Source organism: Pseudoliparis swirei, chromosome 8 (assembly GCF_029220125.1).
Source record: "Pseudoliparis swirei isolate HS2019 ecotype Mariana Trench chromosome 8, NWPU_hadal_v1, whole genome shotgun sequence".
Taxonomy (NCBI): Eukaryota; Metazoa; Chordata; class Actinopteri; order Perciformes; family Liparidae; genus Pseudoliparis; species Pseudoliparis swirei.
The window spans coordinates 1647755-1655254 of NC_079395.1; the positions used below are offsets into that span (position 1 = coordinate 1647755).

Below are 7500 nucleotides of genomic sequence, written 5' to 3' on the forward strand. Positions count from 1 at the left end.
GTCATCATGCAACATATCCCAGTCGCCATACTTAATAGTCACGTTGCCATTAGTTATTGAGGTTAAATTGTACAAATTCAGATGCAGGTTTTGTTTACATCACAAGATTACACTTGATAACACTGACGGGGACACGTTTGTAAGCCCAAATCTTCTCCGAATCAACCTGATTCTCGCCGGTGCGGTGGCGTGCCTGTAATCCAAGTTACCGGGAGGCTGAGGCTGGAGGATCGTTGGAGCTCAGGAGCTGCAGCGCACTATGCCGATCGGGTGTCCGCACTAAGTTCGGTATCGATATGGCGGTCCCGGGGGAGCCCGGGACCTCCAGGTCGTCTAAGGAGGGCTGCACCGACCCAGGTCGGACACGGAGCAGGTCAAAGGCCCCGTGCCGCTCAGTAGTGGGATCGCGCCTGTGAATAAGCGCTGTAGTGCAGCCTGAGTTACACAGCGGGACCCAGTCTTTTTACACTGTTTCTACTGGTCAACAAACAGCTGAGACAACAACTCCAACAAAAGCAAAAGTCAACCTTGCTTCATCACTGTCTCCTGTCCGAAGTCCATGCACAGAACGCCTGCCCCGCTTGGCTACAGCTGATCACGCCACATTTGATTTGTGTGCTGCAGGAAGTTGGTGCGCTCACTTGTCGACTGTGCGTATTTTCTCAGCGTGAAGATTAAAATGCTTACAGCACCTGGTATTCCCAGGCAGTCTCCCATCCAAGTACTGACCAGGCCCAACCCTGCTTAGCTTCCGAGATCAGACGAGATCGGAGGCGACCAGGGAGGTGTGGCCGTGAAAGCAAAGGCTGAGCCTAGCAAAGGCTTTTCAGAGTCCTTCAGCGTGCCACTGTCATCATGCAACATATTTTTTATTTTTTTATTTTTTTATTTATTTAACCAGGAAATGCCTCATTGAGATTAAAAATCTCCTTTACAAGAGTGTCCTGGCCAAGACAGCAGCAGCAGCACGTCACACAAAGTTTACAATACAACATAAAACATAAAACAGTGACAGACAATATATAAAACGAAAAACTAAATCACAGCATGAATAAAACCAAAACTAAGTCTCAAGTCAACATGACCCAGCTTTGGGAGCATACCCGCCGTCATGAACAGCTAGATCAATTTCCTCAATACACCAATCTATTTTAAAAACACCTAGAGACCCGGCTCCGGAGACCCAGGAATCTGTCTGCAGCAAATTTAAGCCGCAGGAGCAGCAAACTTAAAACCTCTTTTCCCCATTTCCAAGCGGACGTGAGGGGCGGAGGCAAGAGAGGCCTTGAGCAGAGGTCCTGGGCCGAAGATGGTGGCTTCAGGTTTTTCCTAAGCGATTAAGCGTCCAGATCTCGATCGTCTACGTGGAGAATAGCTTTATAAATAAGGACATACCAATGGTGCATCTCCGGATGGACGCAGAGAGTCAACCAACCCTCGCGCCACAGGGAGCAATGGTGAGTCAGAGCCTTAAGATTTGATGAACCTCAATGCTCCATGGTAGACAGTATCTAAGAATTGGAACATTGGAAGATGCATGCATATAAGACATCACCAAAATCAATCACAGGCATAAAGTAGCAGCAAGTCTCTTTTGGCATTAAAAGAAAAGCAAGACTTATTTAGGAAGCAAAACAGCCTCCTTTCAACTTCTTAACAAGTTGCTGAATATGAAGAGTTTAAAAGAGAGTCATCAATCAAGAATCCCAGGTATTTATATGATGATGAACTCAATCATTGCCACAAATGAAATCATAGCTAGAAAAGTTTAATAGCAAACTGTTTTTGGTTTGTAAAACATCCATCAACTTAAAATTTGTCAGGATTCAGCAATAATTTCAACTCATTAAAGAGAGTGTTGCACAGTATCGAAGGCTGTTTATAAGTGTAGGGAAAGGCCTGATGCTGTGTAGGAGCGAAACAGTAAATGACAGTATCGTCTGCATAAAGTGAAAATTGGCATTTGTACATTTTAGGCCGATACTGTTAATATAAATTAATGAATAAAAGTGGGGTCAGGGCTGAACCCTGTGGCACACCTTTTATTATATCAAAGGCTTTCCGGTGATGCCTTCGCCTGTACACGCAGCGATCGGTTTGATAAATAATTTTCAAACCAACAAACAGTATGTTTTGACAGTCAATAGTAAAGTCTCTGCTTACATTACTGCATGATCATTGATGTCGAAGCCTTGGACAAATCAATAAAAAGGGCTGCAGTGTTGTTTGTGTCCAGATTCAGCCAAATCATTTACTACCTTTAACGCTGCTGTGGTTGTACTATGTTTTTTTCTAAAACCTGATTGATAGACAGATAAAATATTGTTTATGATTAAAAACTCCTTAAGTTGCTCACTCACAAGGGATTCTAGTGTCTTAGCTAAAACAGACAGTTTGGAGATAGGCCTGTAATTATTTAAAGTGTGGGGTCTCCTCCTTTTAACAGGGGGAGAACAAAGGCAGACTTCCATATAAGGGGAATTTCGTTTGAAAGTAAGGAAAGATTAAAAATATATGTTAAAGGGGGTGCAATAAAATCAGCAGCTAACTTTAAAAAATATGGTTCTAGGTTATCCGGACCTGCCGGTTTTCTTGTGTCTAAAAGTTTAAGGGCTTTGTGCACTTCAGTAACAGTAACAGGCTTAAAACTGAAAGACTCACCAACAGTTTCCTGGCGACCCAAACAAGCAGAGGATTTCTCATGAGGATGGTTTAGTGTCAAACAGGGAACCAGAGGCAATCCCAGTCGCCATACTTAATAGTCACGTTGCCATTAGTTATTGAGGTTAAATTGTACAAATTCAGATGCAGGTTTTGTTTTCATCACAAGATTACACTTGATAACACTGACGACGTCACGTTTGTAAAAGCCCAAATCTTCTCCGAATCAACCTGATTCTCGCCGGGTGCGGTGGCGCGTATGTTAGAGTTGGACTGCATCACACCACCTGGACAGGACTCACTGGAAGAAAGAGCGGTAGACTTCTACGTTACATCTATAAAGCGTTTATTCAAAATCAAGATACAAAATAGACAATTCACGCGCGTGGACCCAAATCCAAACCCGACACCAATGGCTTCAGGGCTGCTAAGGATGCCCGCTCCTAGTGAGCGGCCATTTTAAATAGCCGAAAGGCATAGTTCTGATTCGTCAGGAGATAAGGGGGCGGTGTCTTCTCATTGGCTCTTGTTGCCAGCTCCCGCCTCTGCCGCTCCTTCATTGGTTCTTCTCGGTCAGCCAATGAGTTCACATGTATTGAAAAGGTGGGGGAAGGGGCCTTGTCTGAGGGATCGGGTCTGGATTCTCTCCGAAGGCTGTCTATTTCAAAAGGGGAGGGGCCTCTTCCCATGTGTGTGTGTGTGGGTCAGAGGAAGGCCGTGTGTGTGTGTGTCAGGTCCGAGGTCAGTGGCTGGCCTCGAGTGTCTAAAATGAGAATAATGGCCGCATCTGGACCCTCAGTTGTCTATGAGAGTATAGAGAGCTCTTTGTATGTGATCACCTCTGGAATGTGTGGGTGCGGAGGAGGGCTAACAGAGCCTCACCAGGCGTCACTGTTATCTTCTTGGCGATCAGCTCAGACATCAGATTGCCCTGCCGAAGTATTCAACTCTTATTCAGTGTTTTCCATCTTACACATAATATTTATGCAAACAATACTAGGCTATGCTAAACTAGAATATATATTCTTAACAAATCCCTCTTTTCACATCCGCTGGATGTGAATCCTTCCTCTGGGAATATTTATTTCCCTCTTGATGCCAGATCTTGTCATGGCCTGGCCTCCTCGTCCTGTCTTAGCTCTGCCATTTGATGTGAATAAGTCTCCTGAAATATAATCTTTCGTTGCCTAGATTAAGGTCCCATAAGACCTGTAAGATACCTATTTCTCGGGGAGAGAGTCTCTCTCTGTTAGGGATGGGAACAGGGGCGTGGTTTCTGTCATTTGGTACTCTGATCCACCTTCTTAGATCTTCCATCCTAGGGAAGTCAGAAGGTCTGTGTGCATTAAATCTGTAATGTGCAGGTGTCGAAGAGATGAAATTGAGAGTGGTCAGGCAGGGGGGGGGTCTTGCATCCTAGCGGCTGGTGAGTAGCAGGTTGGCATCCTGATAACCAGTTGACGATCCGGTCCCCGCTGCAATCCATCTGCTTCAACCCTGGCTGGTCGGCGTCATCTGCTTCATCCTGGTCTGGGTCCTGGAAGTCCTTCTGGTCCTTCTGCTCCGCGTCCGCGTCAGCGTCTCCTCCGGCTGTCGATGGGTAACACTGACGACGCCACGTTTTGTAAAAGTCAAACTCCGAATCAACTTGATTCGCTACCGGTGCGGGTATATGCTGCATCTGTAATCCGCGTTACCGGGAGGCTGAGGCTGGGTAGGATCGCTGAGCTCAGAGTTCTGAGCTGGCAGACTACGCGCCGATCGGTGTCCGTGATCAAGTTCGCTGACGATAGCGGCGGTCCTGGGGAGCCCAGGACCCAGGTCACCTGGGCGAGGGCTGCACCACCCAGGTCGGATATCGAGCAGGTCAGCCCCGCCGCCGCAGTGGATCGCGCCTGTGAATAAGCGCCAGCAGCCTGAGTTACACAGCGGAATCCAGCCCTTACACCGTTTCTACTGGTCAACAAACAGCTGAGACAACAACTCCAACACCAGCAAAGCAACCTTGCTCATCACCGTCTCCCGTCCGAAGTCCATAACAGAACGTCCGTCTGCTTGCCATGATTGGCTGCAGCTGATCACGCCATATTTGACGAAAGCTGGCAGTTGGAAAATACCTGTTTTATCAGCGATTAAAGAGGAAGATTAAATGTTTATAGCACCGGGTATTCCTGTGCCTCATCCAAGTACTGACCAGACTGACGCTGCTTAGCCCAGATCAGACGTAGATCAAGCACACCAGAGGCTGCAAGCAAAGGCTGAGCCTAGCAAAGCGCGACTTTGAAGCACCTCAGCGTACCACTGTCATCATGCAACATATCCCAGATCGCCATGCTTAATAGTCACGTTGCTAGTTATTGAGGTTAAATTGGGCCAAATTCAGATGCAGGTTTTGTTTTCATCACAAGATTATGACTTGATAACACTGACGTCGTCACGTTTGTAAAGCCCAAATCTTCTCCGAATCAACCTGATTCTCGCTTGGGTGCGGTGGCGTACCTGTAATCCAAGTTACGCGGAGGCTGAGGCTGGAGGATCGTTGGGCTCAGGAGCTCTGAGCTGCAGCGCACTATGCCGATCGGATTGTCCGCACTAAGTTCGGTATCGATATGGCGGTCCCAGAGCCAGGACCTCAGGTCGCTCTTAAGGAGGCTGCACCGACCCAGGTCGAACACGGAGCAGGTCAAAGGCCCCGTGCCGCTCAGTAGTGAGATCGCGCCTGTAGAATAAAGCGGCTGTAGTGCAGCCTGAGTTACACAGCCGGGACCCAGTCTTTTACCTGTTTCTACTGGTCAACAAACAGCTAGAGACAACAACTCCAACACCCAGCAAAAAGCAAAAAGCAACAACTTGCTTCATCACTGTCTCCTGTCAAGAAGTCCATGCACAGAACGCCTGCTCGCTTGGCCGCGATCGGCTGTGGCTGAGTCACGCCACATTTGGTTATTGTGCTGCAGGAAGGTGGTGCGCTCACTTGTCAGCTGTGCGTATTTTTCTCAAGCGTGAAGATTAAAATGCTTACAGCACCTGAGTGATATTTCCCAGGCAGTCTCCCATCCAAGTACTGACCAGGCCCAGCCCTGCTTAGCTTCCGAGGATCAGATGAGATCGAGGCGCGACCAGGGAGAATATTGGCCGTAAGCAAAACTGGAGCCTAGCAAAGGGACTTTGAAGGCACCTCAAGCGTGCCACTGTCATCATGCAAACATATTTTTATTTTTTATTTTTATTTATTTAACCAGGAAGATGCCTCATTGAGATTAAAATCTCCTTTACAAGAGTGTCCTGGCCAAGACAGCAGCAGCACGTCACACAAAGTTTACAATACAACATAAAACATAAAACAGTGACAGACAATATATAAAACGAAAAACTAAATCACAGCATGAATAAAACCAAAACTAAGTCTCAAGTCAACACGACCCAGCTTACACAGGAGCACATACCGCCGTCATCGACAGCTAGATGAATTTCCCTCCAATATTTTCAATCTATTTTTAAAAACACCTAAGGAGACCGGCTCCCGGAGACCCAGAATCTGTCTGCAGCAAATTCTGCCAAGCCGCTTGGAGCAGCAAACTTAAAACCTCTTTTCCCCATTTCCAAACGGACGTGAGGGACGGAGAGCAAGAGGAGGCCTTGAGCAGAGGTCACAGAGCGAAGATGGTAGCTTCCAGGGTTTTTCAGCTGAATTAGCGTCCAAAGATACGATGGAAGTCACATTGTGAGGCCAAGCTTTATAAATAAGGACATGCCAATGATTTTGTCTCCGGATGGACAGAGGTTAGTCCAAGCCTCGTGATACAGGGAGCAATGGTGAGTCAGAGCCTTAAGGATTTTGTGATGAACCTCAATGCTCCATAAGTAGACAGTATCTAAGAGTGGAGACATTGAGAAGATGCATGCATATATAAGACATCAACAAAATAAATCACAGGCATAAAAGTAGCAGCAACAAGTCTCTTTTTAGCATTAAAAAGAAAAGCAAGACTTATTGTTCGAATAGAAACCCAGCCCTCACTTTCAACTTCTTAACAAGTTGCTGAATATGAGGTTTAGCAGAGAGAGTCATCAATCAAGAATCCCAGGTATTTATATGATGATACAGACTCAATCACATTGCCCTAGAAATGAAATCATAGCTGGAAGGTTTAATGGCTTTATGTTTTTGAGTTTGTAAACATCATCAACTCTCGTTTATCAGGATTCAACAATAAAATTTCAACTCATTAAAAGAGTGTTGCAAACAGTATCGAAGGCTGTTTGTAAGTGTAAGTGAGCCTGATGCTGTGTGGAGCAAACAACGATAGAATGACAGATGCTCGTCTGCATAAAAGTGAAAATTGGCATTTTGGCACATTTTGACCGATACTATTAATATAAATTGTGAATAAAAGTGGTCCAAGGACTGAACCCTGTGTACACCTTTTGCCATTATATCAAGAGAACTGAGGTGATGCCTTCAGCCTGTACCATTATAACACTTCGTGATCAGTTTGATAAATAATTTTCAAACCAACAAAACAGTATCATTTTGACAGTCCAATAGTAAGAAGTCTCTCTTGCTTCATTACTGCATGATCGACAGTGCTCTAAAGCCTTGAACAAATCAATAAAAGGGCTGCACAGTGTTGTTTATTGTCCAAAGAATTGGCAATAAAATCATTTACTACCTTTAACGCTGCTGCTGTGGTTGTACTATGCTTTTTTCTAAAACCTGATTGATAGACAGATAAAATATTGTTTGGTGATTGAAAACTCCTTGAAGGTTGCTTCACTCACAAGTGATTCTAGTGTCTTAGCTAAAACAGACAGTTTGGAGATAGGCCTGTAATTATT

At 45.5% G+C, this 7500-nt stretch overlaps 1 pseudogene; it reads right to left on the minus strand.

Moving 5' to 3' along the window:
• Positions 1 to 680: 680 nt before the first annotated feature.
• On the minus strand, positions 681 to 799 carry LOC130198686 (5S ribosomal RNA; annotated as a pseudogene).
• Positions 800 to 7500: the final 6701 nt, after the last annotated feature.